The sequence below is a fragment of the Polypterus senegalus genome, chromosome 6, assembly GCF_016835505.1.
Source record: "Polypterus senegalus isolate Bchr_013 chromosome 6, ASM1683550v1, whole genome shotgun sequence".
Lineage (NCBI taxonomy): Eukaryota > Metazoa > Chordata > Cladistia > Polypteriformes > Polypteridae > Polypterus > Polypterus senegalus.
Window position 1 is genome coordinate 173,204,206 of NC_053159.1, and position 18,168 is coordinate 173,222,373.

Consider the following 18,168-nt stretch of genomic DNA (forward strand, 5'->3'; position numbering starts at 1 on the left):
AATCTTATTTTTATATTTTTCTTTTTTCTTCATCTTGTAAAGCACTTTGAGCTGCATCATTTGTATGAAAACGTGCTCTAGAAATAAATGTTGTTGTTGTTGTTGTTGCTGCTCCCCCTGGAGGTCACAATTTACAATGTGGTAAAGGTATCCAGTCTGCTCTGTGTGATTTTGACCACTCATAAATTAAATTAGAGATCATCACCCAGTATATTATTGTAGTATTTGTGAGACATATCAAGTACATTTACTCCCATCTTTTGAAGATTAACACAGACACAGATACACACACATACACTCATAGAGATCCTGTCCAGACAAAGTCTTGGGTGGTGTTAATTTTCAGTCACTCTGCAGTATTCCACATACAGTTGTGCTTGAAAGTTTGTGAACCCTTTAGAATTTTCAATATTTCTGCATAAATATGACCTAAAACATCATCAGATTTTCACTCAAGTCCTAAAAGTAGATAAAGAGAAACCAGTTAAACAAATGAGACAAAAATATTATACTTGGTCATTTATTTATTAAGGAAAATGATCGAATATTACATATTTCTTAGTGGCAAAAGTATGTGAACCTTTGCTTTCAGTATCTGGTGTGACCCCCCTTTGTTGCAATAATTGCAACTAAACGTTTCCGGTAACTTTTGCTCATTCCTGCACACCGGCTTGGAGGAATTTTAGGCCATTCCTCCGTACAGAACAGCTTCAACTCTGGGATGTTGGTGGGTTTCCTCACATTAACTGCTCGCTTCAGGTCCTTCCACAACATTTTGATTGGATTAAGGTCAGGACTTTGACTTGGCCATTCCAAAACATTAACTTTATTCTTCTTTAACCATTCTTTGGTAGAATGACTTCTGTGCTTAGGGTCGTTGTCTTGCTGCATGACCCACCTTCTCTTGAGATTCAGTTCATGGACAGATGTCCTGACATTTTCCTTTAGTATTCTCTGATAGAATTCAGAATTCATTGTTCCATCAATGAAGGCAAGCCGTCCTGGCCCAGATGCAACAAAACAGGCCCAAACCATGATACTACCACCACCATGTTTCACAGATGGGATAAGGTTCTTATGCTGGAATGCAGTGTTTTCCTTTCTCCAAACATAACGCTTTTCATTTAAACCAAAAAGTTCTATTTTGGTCTCATCCATCCACAAAACATTCTTTCAATAGTCTTCTAGTTTGTCCATGTGATCTTTAGCAAACTGCAGACAAGCAGCAATGTTTTTTTTGGAGAGCAGAGGCTTTGTTCTTGCAACCCTGCCATGCACACCATTGTTGTTCAGTGTTCTCCTGATGGTGGACTCATGAACATGAATATTAGCCAGTGTAAGAGAGGCCTTCAGTTGCTTAGACGTTACCCTAAGGTCCTTTGTGACCTCACCAACTATTACACGCCTTGCTCTTGGAGTGATCTTTGTTGGTCAACCACTCCTGGGGAGGGTAACAATGGTCTTGAATTTCCTCCATTTGTACACAATCTGTCTGACTGTGGATTGGTGGAGTCCAAACTCTTTAGAGATGGTTTTGTAACCTTTTCCAGCCTGATGAGCATCAACAACTCTTTTTCTGAGGTCCTCAGAAATCTCCTTTGTTCGTGCCATGATACACTTCCACAAACATGTGTTGTGAAGAGCAGACATTGATAGATCCCTGCTCTTTAAATAACACAGGGTGCTGACTCACCCCTGATTGTCATCCCATTGATTGAAAACACCGGACTCGAATTTCACCTTCAAACTAACTGATAATCCGTGAGGTTCATATACTTTTGCAACTCACAAATATGTAATTTTCAATCATTTTCCTCAATAAATAAATGACCAAGTATAATATTTTTGCCTCATTTGTTTAACTGGTTTCTCTTTATCTGCTTTTAGGACTTGAGTGAAAATCTGATGATGCTTTAGGTCATATGTATGCAGAAATATTGAAAATTCTAAAGGGTTCACAAACTTTCAAGCACAGCTATAGAATTCTCTATATAGAGATTCATTATCATCGATGCTAAAAGACATGCAGATGTTCACAACATACATTATAAGGCCAACATTTTTGGTTATATGCCACTTACTAACCAAACAAAGTCTTACTTTTTCTTCAGTTGTTCTAATTATTGAGACGTGACTTTGCAACCCTGATAAATTCTGTGGGCAAGAAAGCAACAATCAACCCACACTAGGTGTCCTTGAATTATTTCAATCGGTAACGATAAAAGACAATATATGGAAAATATAAGAGCAACAAGGTATTTATTAATGTATAACAAAATCAAATAGAAGAAAATACAGTATAATAGAAAATAAAATAGACACCAAAAAGCTTATTGAAAGTCAGCAATGTCAAAGAGTGGATGTTGGCCTGGGTGGCGTTTGGTTTAGCAGTCAGTGTTATTCGTAGATTACATTCTCCAATGTCCAAATGAAATGGTCAAACGTGTGTCGATCTCCGGCATCACTTCATCTGTTGTTGCCCTTCTGTCGTTGTTTCTGGTCTCTCAGACATGTCATATTTATGTTAAAATTTTACATGTGGCTTACCAGGGCATGTGACATTGCACACATTTGATTGGCTGGCCGCCTTTGTAAAAATCTGCTGGTCTCCCCTAGACTTTCTTTTATACTCAGATATGGGGTAGTAAACCGCAAGACTACGATTCTATTTTTATATTATATACATGAAAGAACCATCAACAACAAATCAAATCAAATTAGTAATATATTGAACAATTATTTTAAAAGTAAACTTGAATGAATGGAACTCTGCAGCTGCATGAATAAAAGGTGAAGTACCACTTCTGGTTAGTGGAAATAGCTCAAAAGTTGATAGAAATCTACGTTTTGTACCTAATACTTGTATGCAAAATTTGTTTGACCAAAGTGAAAGTGTACTCAAGTTATCGTGTATACACACACACAACACACACAAAGATATAATTCCAAAAATTGGATTTTCAGACTCAGGAAGGTCTAAAATGTCGAGATTCATCAAAATCTTGAGGTCGAATTTTTGGACGATTGCAATATTTTCCCTATATTTCGTATACAGGAAAGTAATAAATGACCCCAGACAAAGCTTGTTACACCGCTCATATTTCTTTCCTTTCCCAGGTAATAAACTAATTGAAACAATTTGTGGTTCTTACTACTTTTCCATTCTTAGGTTACAAACTGATTGAAACAGCTGCAGTTTATAAACCGACTAAAACAGACGCATTAAAGTTATAAATTACTGGTACAGTATGGGAAGAATGTGCAAGAAAGGATTCTTGCAGTGCCTGAAATTAAAGTCCTGTAAATTCAGTTCAGCCCAGTTCATTTGAGCAAAAAAATGTAAATTTAATATAAACAGTCTGAAATTCAAAAATTGATGATTTTCCACAGACAGCACGGTGGCGCAGTGGGTAGTGCTGCTGCCTTGCAGTTAGGGGACCTGGGTTCTCCCTGCGTGGAGTTTGCATGTTCTCCCCGTGTCTGCGTGGGTTTCCTCCGGGTACTCCGGTTTCCTCCCACAGTTCAAAAACATGCAGGTTAGGTGCACTGGCAGTTCTAAATTGTGCTTGGTGTGTGTGTGCCCTGCAGTGGGCTGGTGCCCTGCCTGGGGTTTGTTTCCTGCCTTGTTGGCTGGGATTGGCTCCAGCAGACTCCTGTGAACCTGTAGTTAGGATATTGCAGGGTTGGATGGAAGATTTTCCACTCCAGGATACATGGCCAGTAGAGGTGACCATAAATAATGGTGGATAGGAACAATTACACAGTTCACTGAGCCTGATATTCTAAACCAGTCCAACACTACATGAAACTGGAGCTCATAGGAGAGCAGCAATTTTAAATGGCAAAGAGCAATCAATGGTGCTCATTTCAACATTGTCCAACTGATAGCTGGCCTACAATGAATAAGCTGTCTGTGACTACAAAGTTTCTGAAAACCAACAGGAAAAATGTAACTGTGTGTTGCATGTGTGGAGAACACGTAACGTATGTTAAAAATTAACAATTTGTTACACAAGAAACACCTTTCTTTTCATTCAAAGACATCACTGGGCTATTGTTAAAAGGGGGTGATAGCCTACTGCTGGCCTATGTGGTCTCTGCCACTCTCAGTTACAATTACTCAATCAGAGTAAGAGTGAAGCTGAAAGAACTGGATACCTAAGTCTGTGAAAATGTGAGGCCTGCAATCTGCATTCAAACAAAATTAGGTGATGTCACATACATTTAAAAGAAGGTGAAAAGAGCTCTGTTAAGTGTGTTTTAAATTTGTTTTTTTTTTTCTGTTTTTAATGAAGAGTTACAGGAGTTGCATATTTCTGTAGTCAATACGTCTGAAGTAGTAAATGTGACTAATGACATTGACAGCAGCAGAACCACGGATGAGGCTGCACAGCATCCCCACTGGGACTGTTTATATTAACAAGTATAACTTACTGTCTTATTGTAAACGCCGAACATGTCATAGCAGAATATCCATTATGTCGCAGGTCCTACAAGCTTATCACACCCGGATTTGGGTCAGACTATCGCATTCTTCCTGGACAAAGACAGGACTGTATTGTTTAAGGGTGGAGTGGTGGCTCTGAGGCTAAGGATCTGCGCTGGTATCTCGAAGGTTGCCGGTTCAAATCCCCATCACTGCCAAAAGAGATCTTACTCTGCTGGGCCCTTGAGCAAGGCCCTTAACTTTCAAATGCTCCAGGGGTGCTGTACAATCTCTGACCCTAAGAGGTATGAGAAAACTAACAAATTCCTAATACAAAAAATTGTATAAGGTGAAATAAACAAACAAAAAAAAAAACTCTCATCCTAAGGCCTCTCAAGGAATATTTTATAGGTTTAAGTCTGGGCTGAGGCCAGGCCACTCAAGAGCATTCAGAGGCTTGTCCTGAAGCCACTCCAACATTATCTTTGCTGTTTGCTTCAGGTCATTGTATAGGTTAGGTCATAACAGTTTTAATACCACATCCTAAACACATGCATGTACATGTTAGGTTAATTGATTGCCTAGAGTTAGGGAGAGTAAGCCCAATTGAGGACAGTCAGTTCCTACCCCCAACTTCAGGATAAAGGGATAGGCTTTTGACATATGGGGCCTTAAATTTATTCTTAAAAAGAGATGGGCAGTTAGGTCAGGTTGGGGAGCATGCACCCACCACAATACAGAACAGCTCAGGATCCTGGTTGGCAACCTCTCAGGAAGACACGCGGTCCAGTCCAACCCTATAGAAATGACCATCTATCTGCTGCAGACAGGTGTTTCGTGGGCCTTTTACAGCCACTTGGGTTCTCAACAATGAGGATCCTGCGATCTGGGTCTGGGTCATGATTGTAGTGCCATAACTGACGCTCCCTCACAATGCAGGTAATGTGCCTCATTTGGGACTCCATGAGCAACCGCTCATTCGACACAAAGTCAAACCAGCCGTACCCAAAGATTCTCTGAAGAGACACAGTACCAAAGGAGTCCAGTCTTCATCTCAGGTCACTGATTAGCGCCCATGTCTCACAGCCATATAGCAAGACAGGAAACACCAGGACTCTAAAGACTTGGACCGTCGTCCTTTTGCTGAGAAATAGGGAGCGCCACACATTCCTTTCCACCGACCTCATGGCCTCCCATGCTCTCCCAATCTATCTACTGACTTCATAGGAAGAGTCACCAGAGTCATGAATATCACTGCTAAAGTAGGTAAACCTCTCGATGAGGTCGACTCTTTCTCTGCTGACAGACACAATGCTGAAAAGAGAGCATTCTTAAAAGTACCTAATCAATTTCAGGGTGAAGAAAGACGAAGCCTGTCTTAGTAGCACTGTGCACCATGCAGGAACCAACTCTGATGAGGACTGTAGTCCATCTCAAGATCCACTTATATACCCACATTTATGGAGTCAATTAAATTCTACACACAATGCTTTGAAACGGCCCATTTATACTTTGCGTGTTTGTGCAGGCGTGAGGGTCTGTGTGTAATTTCTTCAGTAATAATGTTGTGAGAACATGCCTGTATATTTTTGTGTCTGCATGATCCTGTACATGTCGACTGCACATGCATTTTGGTATTTAAACATTCCTTTAGATATCCCATTGCTATCAGTGTAGTCAGTCTGGCAGTGGGATCTTTCCTCTACTCTTTCTGTTTCTGTGAATTTAAGGCTGGTCTGTACTTGTTGTGAAATGAAAATTATATCAGATTTGGAGGCAGACCCCTGCATGAGGCTGGTCTGTGTTGGCTTTTCCTTGTGTACTGCATGCAGTGTGAAGAATTTTTTCAAAATATGTGCACCGTTTAGCCTAAGTGATTAATTTTGAGGAGAGGCGGGTTACGTTATTGCAAGAATGGTGAGGGGAGGGCTGAATTTGACTTAGAAGGTCATCGAAGCACAAGACACACATGCAAAAGTATTTGCTGTGCTATTGTTCATCATGTACATCATCATCATCATACAAAAAGGACATAGCAGCACTAGAAAAGGTCCAGAGAAGAGCGACTAGGCTGATTCCAGGTCTACAGGGGTTGAATTATGAGGAAAGATTAAAAGAGCTGAGCCTTTACAGTTTAAGCAAAAGAAGATTAAGAGGTGACATGATTGAAGTGTTTAAAATTATGAAGGGAATTAGTACAGTGGATCGAGACTTGTATTTTAAAATGAGCTCATCAAGAACACGGGGACACAGTTGGAAACTTGTTAAGGGTAAATTTCGCACAAACATTAGGAAGTTTTTCTTTACACAAAGAACGATAGACACTTGGAATAAGCTACCAAGTAGTGTGGTAGACAGTAAGACGTTAGGGACTTTCAAAACTCGACTTGATGTTTTCTTGGAGGAAACAAGTGGATAGGACTGGCGAGCTTTGTTGGGCTGAGTGGCCTGTTCTCGTCTAGATTGTTCTAATTCTAATTCTAATATGTATGTCACTCACAAGAATATTGTGCTCAGCCTTCCTTCACTACTTTTTGTCAATAGGTCTGACACTCCACTCTTTTTTCCTCTTGAAAGTCAATAATAGCAGACACCGCTTTTCATCTGTCAGCACAATCTGACTCCCTCTTCTGTGACATGGCTAGGTATGTGACATTAACCAAACACTGTCACCTACTGACTAGGAGAACATCAACGTGTCAATCGAATGGGTCCCCACCAGTGTGAATGTGTTTTGGTTCCTGACCGCACAAACACTTTGCCTTGAGTTCTGCATGCAGGCTTCATGAAGTTAGTATACAGTAAATAAGCTCTAAGATTTTAAACATGTGTCTTTGGTATTAAGAAATCCAAATTCCCAACAAACCCAATTTAAGGTGATATTCCAGCCCACATATTGATAGGTCTGTGGATGTGTTATTTTCATTCCTGGAACACATCAGGTACGTTTATGCACGTTTCGGGTCTGTCCTGCAGTGTATAGTTTATTGTCCAGGTGTGTCATATTTTAGTTCATTCATTCTCTAAGGTTAACATTCCATTAATTCCTCACATTTTTCTACTTCTTGACCTTTCCTCTTGTCTTTTAGATTTTATCCAGCTTAAGCTATTTGCTATTTGAACTGGGTGGTGCAGTGTTAGCACTGCTGTCTTGGACTAAGAATATCAGGGTTTGCGTCCACTCTGTATGGAGTTTGCATGTTGTCCTTGTCTCCATGGGATTCCTCTGGGTGCTTCGGCTTTCTCCCACAGTCCACGGACATGCAGGTTAGGTGGATTGATGATCATAAATTGGCCCTATTGTGTGGTTGGGATGTGTGTGTGTTAGCCTTGCGATGGACTGGCACCCTGTCCAGGATTAGTTCCTGCCTTGTGCGTTTAAATGCCATACGATATGGATGGGCATCCCGACTAGGAGACGGGAAGGTTCCTTACCCAGACGAGAGGCCTCAGATGAATGGACGGACATCTCGACCAAGAGAGAAGAAGGTTCCTTGCTTGGAAGGGAAGCCCCAAATGGATGGACAGGTGTCCCGATCAGACATACTTACAATATCCTCCCTGGCTGGCATCAAAGGGAATGACAGGGAAAGACAGCCTCTAGGGGCTGTTTATTCTCCTAGGAAGCTAGATGGCTGCAGACCTGGATATCAATGCCTGTTCAGACACTAGCAGGGGATGCTGGGAATTGTAGTCCAGTAGCACAGGTCTGTGGGTGCCACTCCCTACTATTTAGAACTTCCGTACAACCCAGGAGTGCTTCCAATGGGAGAAGTCCTGGCACCAGAAGTACTCCCAAGTCCTTAATAAAAGGGACCACACACTGCTTTGTCCAGACGAGTTGAAGCTAGGAGCGGAAACAGGTAACTGTCGACTGGAGGAGTAGCAGGGTGGTGGAGAGAAAGGGAGAGAGAAGGTAAGAGGAATTCATCATTTAATTCAGCCTTTCATTGAACAAGGTACTTGTGTAACAAAAAAACCCTTTGATATGAATTTGTGATATGATATTGTGCTTGGAGATTTGGGTGACTGTGCCCATGCCCAGTCTTCACACACCCTAAGCTAGCTCAGATAGGCTCCAGCAACCACAACCCTGTTTAGGACTAAGCAGGTTAGAAAATGGCTGGCTGTTTTTTGGAGAGTCAACAGGGCATCTGGCTGTTATATTAAAAAATGGTGTAATGTAATACAGCTAGTTGGGGTATGGCTGACCTCTGGTCCTAACCACAGTCATAACCCTCAACATTATGATGCAAAGATCCTGAATATTTCTATGCATTTTGCCAGTCTAAGGTAACTCATTGACAGGTGGAGCGCAGCCTTCAACCAGAACATACTGGCATATAAACAGTCACCCAACATCACAATCAGGATGGTAGAAGAGTGTTTCTTTGCTTACTTTTCTTATAATTTTTTCTATTGCTCGCGTATAAGCAAGTAGAATATCACCTCCACCCATAGGGTTTTTGTCTGCTACCACAGTGCAATTATTAGTGACTTCCTCATTTCCCTGGCACAACAATTGCAAGTTGCTTCATTGTGAACACTGCTTAGGGGGATAGTATCTTCGTTGTCCTTCCACATGATCATAGTTATTTTGGCTTTTTGCTGTGCTCTTACGGTACTAGCACTACGGTGAACCTTCACAGAACTGAATTCACCAGGCATATTGCAGTGGCTAGTCCGTACAGTGACATATGATCAGTTTCACTATCCTTGGCAGTGTCTGATGACCATCGCTATCACGTGATTCAGCTTACAGTTCAGTTTCAGTTTGCTCTAAAACTAATGTTACAGCTTTTCATTTATATGCCATTGTGAATTTTGGTTGAAGGCTCCACCCCAACTATGAATATTGATGAGTTACCATAAAGTGGCAGAATGCATAGAACAATTCTTGATTTGTTTAGCAGTATAATAGTATTTAATCCAAGAGATGGCAGCAGAATACAACCCCAAGTGTTATTCTTGCTTGACGCAGTGTAACTCATCCAAACAGTTTACCAACCGTTCACCCGAGTACTACTCAGGGTTAACTATTCTTACTTATAATCCCAATCCCAAGAAACAACCGGAGTTAACATCGAGATTAATTACATGACACAGTACTGTGCTGCACACTCTGCTCTACCGTGTCCATTTTGAATGCACTTCCATGTGATGTCTTGAATTCATGAGTCACAGTTATGCGCAATGAATTCTGCTGGATCCACTCTTTCTTGAGATTATTGAAGACTTCACTTTATGTTCTACTGAAGAACTTCGGTTCCCTTAGCCAGTCAATGCAGAACACAGCCAGGGGTGACCTTTGGTTGTTTTTCTCCTCACAGGTTCAAGCGCTGTTATGTAATTTTATGTTTTGTGGACCAGAACAAAAACTCACTAATATGATAAGACTAAGTCTATGGTTTTATTGTGAGGGGTGTAAAGACGAGGAGATAATAACATGAACTCAAATCGTAGTCAAAACTAGGAGATCAAAAAATAAAGGCATATAATAGATCAATACTGAAACAAACCTAGCTAGCATTTGGCCTACCTAGAACAGAAACTAACCAGCACTAAAGATTGTGGTTTATTTTTTATCCAACTGAAGAGTAATCTTGTACCTCAGCCATATTTATACCAAAACTTTGAATTACATCAGAAGTGTATTGATCACGGTCATGTGATCCATAATTTGTGTCACATAATAATAAAGGCGCCCTTCCCAGTCTCCGTACCTCTAGTGGCCAAATTTTAATCTCTGCTTTGAACCACACATAAAGGAAAAAGGATATCAAAAAGAGAAAGATTAAATGTAGTCCATGAAATGGTGAAGAATCCTCTAGTATAGTTCTTACTGCATGATGGAGGAAAAAAAAAACGGTCCTCAGGCAAATACGGTTTCCTGGCTTGCTGTCCCAAAGAATTTAAAAATACGAGTCCAACTCACCAATGGGAGCACCTGGAGAACCTCAGGTCCATATACCACAATCCCTTGCCTCTTCTAGGGGTTCGCCTCACTGTTTCAACTTCTGGGTGGCCACCCACAAATAGCAGACATCCCTGGGTGAAGTCTGATCGTGATATATTCTTAAGCATGGACAGCTGAGCTCCTTGCCTTCTGCTTCTCTTCCTTCCTTTCCTCTGTTCGCCATTCCCCTTAAAAAGAAAAGTTTCCCGTGAAAACATCTATTTCCTGCTTAGAGGTCATAGCTATATGATGCCTGCACTTGGCAGCTGGAAATCTTACCGGGTGGGGTCCTACCAGAACTTAGTCGTCCACAATTACTCCTGAAGGGATCTATCTTAGACAACCTCCCGGCCATATAATACAGTGACAGCCAGTCCAGAAAACCAACCCTCTTGTAGTGTTGGTTCAGATCCTGTACCTGGCTATTTTGTGGTGTTTGCAAGTTCTTCGGTGTGTTTGTGTACAAAGTTTTTCTCCAGCTTTACCAAAGACCTGCCTACCAATTAGATTGAGTGGCAATTAAAAATTGGCCTTGTGTGCCATGCAAACCATCCAAAAGCTGTTTTCTTCCTGGCCCATACTCCTGGCTTAGGCCCCACAAGAGCTTTAATTGTATTAAACAGAATGTTCCATTGTGGTATGTTAGGCCAAAAGAATTTGACTTAGAAGGTCATCAAAGCACAAGACACACATGCAAAAGTATTTTCAGTGCTATTGTTCATCATGCATGTCACTCACAAGAATATTGTGCTCAGCCTTCCTTCACTACTTTTAGTCAATATGTCTAAAACTCCACTCTTTTTTCCTCTTGAAAGTCAATAATAGCAGACACCGCTTTTCATCTGTCAGCACAATCTCACTCCCTCTTCTGTGACATGGCTAGGTATGTGACATTAAGCAAACACTGTCACCTACTGACTAGGAGAACATCAACGTGTCAATCGAATGGGTCCCCACCAGTGTGAATGTGTTTCGGTTCCTGACCGCACAAACACTTTGCCTTGAGTTCTGCATGCAAGCTTCATGAAGTTAGTATACAGTAAATAAGCTCTAAGATTTTAAACATGTGTCTTTGGTATCAAGAAATCCAAATTCCCAACAAACCCAATTTAAGGTGATATTCCAGCCCACATATTGATAGGTCTGTGGATGTGTTATTTTTGTTCCTGGAACACATCAGGCATGTTTATGCACGTTTTGGGTCTGTCCTGCAGTGTATAGTTTATTGTCCAGGTGTGTCATATTTTAGTTCATTCATTCTCTAAGGTTAACATTCCATTAATTCCTCACATTTTTCTACTTCTTGACCTTTCCTCTGGTCTTTTAGATTTTATCTAGCTTAAGCTATTTGCTATTTGAACTGGGTGGTGCAGTGTTAGCACTGCTGCCTTGGACTAAGAAGATCAGGGTTTGCGTCCGCTCTATATGGAGTTTGCATGCTGTCCTTGTCTCCATGGGATTCCTCCGAGTACTTTGGTTTTCTCCCACAGTCCACGGACATGCAGGTTAGGTGGATTGGTGATCCTAAATTGGCCCTATTGTGTGGTTGGGATGTGTGTGTGTTAGCCTTGCGATGGACTGGTACCCTGTCCAGGATTAGTTCCTGCCTTGTGCGTTTAAATGCCATACGAGATGGATGGGCATCCCGACTAGGAGACGGGAAGGTTCCTTACCCAGAAGAGAGGCCTCAGATGAATGGACGGACATCTCGACCAAGAGAGAAGAAGGTTCCTTGCTTGGAAGGGAAGCCCCAAATGGATGGACAGGTGTCCCGATCAGACATACTTACAATATCCTCCCTGGCTGGCATCAAAGGGAATGACAGGGAAAGACTGCCTCTAGGGGCTGTTTATTCCCCTAGGAAGCTAGATGGCTGCAGACCTGGATATCAATGCCTGTTCAGACACTAGCAGGGGATGCTGGGAATTGTAGTCCAGTAGCACAGGTCTGTGGGTGCCCCTCCCTACTATTTAGAACTTCCGTACAACACGGAAGTGCTTTCAATGGGAGAAGTCCTGGCACCAGAAGTACTCCCAAGTCCTTAATAAAAGGGACCACACTGCTTTGTCCAGACGAGTTGAAGCTAGGAGCGGAAACAGGTAACTGTCGACTGGAGGAGCAGCAGGGCGGTGGAGAGAAAGGGAGAGAGAAAGTAAGAGGAATTCATCATTTAATTCAGCCTTTCATTGAACAAGGTACTTGTGTAACAAAAAACCCCTTTGATATGAATTTGTGATATGATATTGTGCTTGGAGATTTGGGTGTCTGTGCCCATGCCCAGTCTTCACACACCCTAAGCTAGCTCAGATAGGTTCCAGCAACCACAACCCTGTTTAGGACTAAGCAGGTTAGAAAATGGCTGGCTGTTTTTTGGAGAGTCAACAGGGCATCTGGCTGTTATATTAAAAAATAGTGTAATGTAATACAGCTAGTTGGGGTATGGCTGACCTCTGGTCCTAACCACAGTCATAACCCTCAACATTATGATGCAAAGATCCTGAATATTTCTATGCATTTTGCCAGTCTAAGGTAACTCAGGGGCTGATCCAAGCAACTATAGGCCAGTAAGCTTAACAAGCATCACAGGAAAATTAATGGAAGGAATTATTAAGGATAAGATTGAGCAACACATGGCAAGGACAGGAGTTATTCTGAACAGTCAGCATGGGTTCAGAAGAGGGAGGTCGTGTTTTACTAACATGTTGGAATTCTATGAGGAGGCAACAAAAGGATACGATCAAAGTGGAGCTTATGATATTATTTATCTGGACTTTCAGAAAGCATTTGATAAGGTGCCACATGAGAGGTTGGGCATCAAGTTAAAAGAAGTGGGAGTTCAGGGTGATGTTTTTAGATGGGTGCAGAATTGCTCAAATACAGGAAGCAGAGGGTGATGGTGCGAGGAACCTCATCAGAACTGGCCGATGTTATGAGTGGTGTTCCACAGGGTCAGTGCTAGGGCGCTGCTATTTTCAATATATATAAATGATTTGGATAGGAATATAAGTAACAAGCTGGTTAAGTTTGCAGATGATACCAAGATAGGTGGATTAGCAGATAATTTGGAATCCGTTATATCATTACAGAAGGACTTGGATAGCATACAGGCTTGGGCAGATTTGTGGCAAATGAAATTTAATGTCAGTAAATGTAAAGTATTACACATAGGAAGTAAAAATATTAGGTTTGAATACACAATGGGCGGTCAGAAAATCGAGAGTACACCTTATGAGAAGGATTTAGGAGTCATAGTGGACTCCAAGCTATCAACTTCCCAACAGTGTTCAGAAGCCATTAAGAAGGCTAACAGAATGTTAGGTTATATAGCACGATCTGTGGAGTACAAGTCCAAGGAGGTTATGCTCAACCTTTATAACACACTGGTGAGGCCTCATCTTGAGTACTGTGTGCAGTTTTGGTCTCCAGGCTACAAAAGGACATAGCAGCACTAGAAAAGGTCCAGAGAAGAGCGACTAGGCTGATTCCAGGTCTACAGGGGTTGAATTATGAGGAAAGATTAAAAGAGCTGAGCCTTTACAGTTTAAGCAAAAGAAGATTAAGAGGTGACATGATTGAAGTGTTTAAAATTATGAAGGGAATTAGTACAGTGGATCGAGACTTGTATTTTAAAATGAACTCATCAAGAACACGGGGACACAGTTGGAAACTTGTTAAGGGTAAATTTCGCACAAACATTAGGAAGTTTTTCTTTACACAAAGAACGATAGACACTTGGAATAAGCTACCAAGTAGTGTGGTAGACAGTAAGACATTAGGGACTTTCAAAACTCGACTTGATGTTTTCTTGGAGGAAACAAGTGGATAGGACTGGCGAGCTTTGTTGGGCTGAATGGCCTGTTCTCGTCTAGATTGTTCTAATATCTTCTAACTCATTGACAAGTGGAGCGCAGCCTTCAACTAGAACATACTGGCATATAAACAGTCACCCAACATCACAATCAGGATGGTAGAAGAGTGTTTCTTTGCTTACTTTTCTTATAATATTTTTTCTATTGCTCGCGTATAAGCAAGTAGAATATCACCTCCACCCATAGGGTTTTTGTCTGCTACCACAGTGCAATTATTAGTGACTTCCTCATTTCCCTGGCACAACAATTGCAAGTTGCTTCATTGTGAACACTGCTTAGGGGGATAGTATCTTCGTTGTCCTTCCACATGATCATAGTTATTTTGGCTTTTTGCTGTGCTCTTACGGTACTAGCACTACGGTGAACCTTCACAGAACTGAATTCACCAGGCATATTGCAGTGGCTAGTCCGTACAGTGACATATGATCAGTTTCACTATCCTTGGCAGTGTCTGATGACCATCGCTATCACGTGATTCAGCTTACAGTTCAGTTTCAGTTTGCTCTAAAACTAATGTTACAGCTTTTCATTTATATGCCATTGTGAATTTTGGTTGAAGGCTCCACCCCAACTATGAATATTGATGAGTTACCATAAAGTGGCAGAATGCATAGAACAATTCTTGATTTGTTTAGCAGTATAATAGTATTTCATCCAAGAGATGGCAGCAGAATACAACCCCAAGTGTTATTCTTGCTTGACGCAGTGTAACTCATCCAAACAGTTTACCAACCGTTCACCCGAGTACTCAGGGTTAACTATTCTTACTTATAATCCCAAGCCCAAGAAACAACCAGAGTTAACATCGAGATTAATTACATGACGCAGTACTGTGCTGCACACTCTGCTCTGTGTCCATTTTGAATGCACTTCCATGTGATGTCTTGAATTCATGAGTCACAGTTATGCGCAATGAATTCTGCTGGATCCACTCTTTCTTGAGATTATTGAAGACTTCACTTTATGTTCTACTGAAGAACTTCGGTTCCCTTAGCCAGTCAATGCAGAACACAGCCAGGGGTGACCTTTGGTTGTTTTTCTCCTCACAGGTTCAAGCGCTGTTATGTAATTTTATGTTTTGTGGACAAGAACAAAAACTCACTAATATGATAAGACTAAGTCTATGGTTTTATTGTGAGGTGTGTAAAGACGAGGAAATAATAACATGAACTCAAATCGTAGTCAAAACTAGGAGATCAAAAAATAAAGGCATATAATAGATCAATACTGAAACAAACCTAGCTAGCATTTGGCCTACCTAGAACAGAAACTAACCAGCACTAAAGATTGTGGTTTATTTTTTATCCAACTGAAGAGTAATCTTGTACCTCAGCCATATTTATACCAAAACTTTGAATTACATCAGAAGTGTATTGATCACGGTCATGTGATCCATAATTTGTGTCACATAATAATAAAGGCGTCCTCCCCAGTCTCCGTACCTCTAGTGGCCAAATTTTAATCTCTGCTTTGAACCACACATAAAGGAAAAAGGATATCAAAAAGAGAAAGATTAAATGTAGTCCATGAAATGGTGAAGAATCCTCTAGTATAGTTCTTACTGCATGATGGAGGAAAAAAAAAACGGTCCTCAGTCGAATACGGTTTCCTGGCTTGCTGTCCCAAAGAATTTAAAAATACGAGTCCAACTCACCAATGGGAGCACCTGGAGAACCTCAGGTCCATATACCACAATCCCTTGCCTCTTCTAGGGGTTCGCCTCACTGTTTCAACTTCTGGGTGGCCACCCACAAATAGCAGACATCCCTGGGTGAAGTCTGATCGTGATATATTCTTAAGCATGGACAGCTGAGCTCCTTGCCTTCTGCTTCTCTTCCTTCCTTTCCTCTGTTCGCCATTCCCCTTAAAAAGAAAAGTTTCCCGTGAAAACATCTATTTCCTGCTTAGAGGTCATAGCTATATGATGCCTGCACTTGGCAGCTGGAAATCTTACCGGGTGGGGTCCTACCAGAACTTAGTCGTCCACAATTACTCCTGAAGGGATCTATCTTAGACAACCTCCCGGCCATATAATACAGTGACAGCCAGTCCAGAAAACCAACCCTCTTGTAGTGTTGGTTCAGATCCTGTACCTGGCTATTTTGTGGTGTTTGCAAGTTCTTCGGTGTGTTTGTGTACAAAGTTTTTCTCCAGCTTTACCAAAGACCTGCCTACCAATTAGATTGAGTGGCAATTAAAAATTGGCCTTGTGTGCCATGCAAACCATCCAAAAGCTGTTTTCTTCCTGGCCCATACTCCTGTCTTAGGCCCCACAAGAGCTTTAATTGTATTAAACAGAATGTTCCATTGTGGTATGTTAGGCCAAAAGTATGTGCCTCCATATTATTAAAAGATGTATAAACTCAAGCATGAATCACCATTGGCAGTAGAATGGGTCGTACTGAAGAGCTCACTGACTTTATCATACAATGCCAGCTTTTCCACAAGTCAGTGTGTGAAATTTCTGCTCTACTAGATCTGTCCCAGTCAGCTGTAAGTGCCATTTTTGTGAAGTAGAAGAGTTGAGGAGCAACAACCACTCAGCCACAAAGTGGTAGACCACGTAAACTGACGGAGCAGGGCCGCGAAGTGCTGAAGCACATAGTGAGTAAAAATTTCCTTTCCTCTGTGGCATCACTAAAGTTGGAGTTCCAAACTGCCTCTGGAAGCAACATCAGTGCAATAACTGTGTGTCAGGAACTTCATGAAATGAGCGTCCATGGCTGAGCAACTGCACACCAGCCTAAGGCCACTGCAGGCATTGGCAAGCATCATTGGACTCTTAAGCTCTAGAAACGTGTTCTCTGGAGTAATGAATCCTACTTCACTATCTAGCAGTATGATGGATGAATCTGGGTTTGGAGGATGCAAGAAGAACGCTACCTTCAGGACTAATAGGCGCCTACTGTACTGGAGGAGGGATAGTGTTCTCAGGCCGTTTTTCAGGGTTTGGGTTAGGCCTCATCATTCCAGTGAAGCATACTATTAATGCTATAGCAGACAAAAACAGTTTAGATAATTGTGGGTTTCCAACTTTGTGGCAACAGTGTGTTGAAGGTCCTTTTGTGTTCCAGTATGACTGTGCATCATAAAAACAGAGGAACTCGAATCACCTGCACAGGGCCCTGATCTCAACCCTACTGAGCCCCTTTGAGATGAACTGGAACACCAATTGTAAGACATGCTGAAACTCCCACTTAAATACACTATGAAGGCAGTGAGGTTACACTTACAGCTTTGGTCAGGGGGTTGGCTTCACTAATAGCCCCCTATGTCAGGTCCCAGTTTTTCACAAAAAGCATAAAAAAATTAATAAATAAACAAACAAACAAAATTCTTCTTCTTGTTCTTTTCCCACTTTTATGTGGGGTTGATGTGCTTGATCAACGTTCAATGTCATGCACCTCCTCCCCAGTTAGACTGTTTCCTTCAGATCATCTTTTACTTTATCCATCCACCACCACTTTGTCCTCCCTCGCTTTCCCATCCCCTCTACTTCCATTCCCGTCACTCTTTTTCCCACATATTCATTGTCTCTCTTCATTACTTGTTCATACCACTTCATCCTACCTTCCTGTACTTTCTTAGAATTCTCTCCTACTTTAGTTGTACCTCTGATGGTCTCATTTCTTATTCTGTCCTTTTTTGTAACTCCACACATCCATCTCAACATTCTCATTTCTGCCCTATCCAACTTCTTCTCCTACACTCTCTTTACTGGCCATGTCTCTGCTCCATACATCACTGCTGCTCTTACCACTGTCTTAAAAACCTCACCTTTAACCTTCACCTTAATTCTTTGATCACACAACACTCCTGATACCTTCTTTCAACAGTCCATCCACACTGCACTTTTCCATCTTGGGCTACCAACTGATCCTAAATATTTAAACTTACTCTTTTCAATTGCTCTCCTT

General features: G+C 41.5%; 1 protein-coding gene across 1 annotated transcript in view; it reads left to right on the forward strand.

Moving 5' to 3' along the window:
- The window catches only part of LOC120531806 (retinol dehydrogenase 7-like), a 41,432-nt gene that overhangs the window by 18,057 nt on the left and 5,207 nt on the right, over window positions 1–18,168 (forward strand). The window lies entirely within an intron of this gene.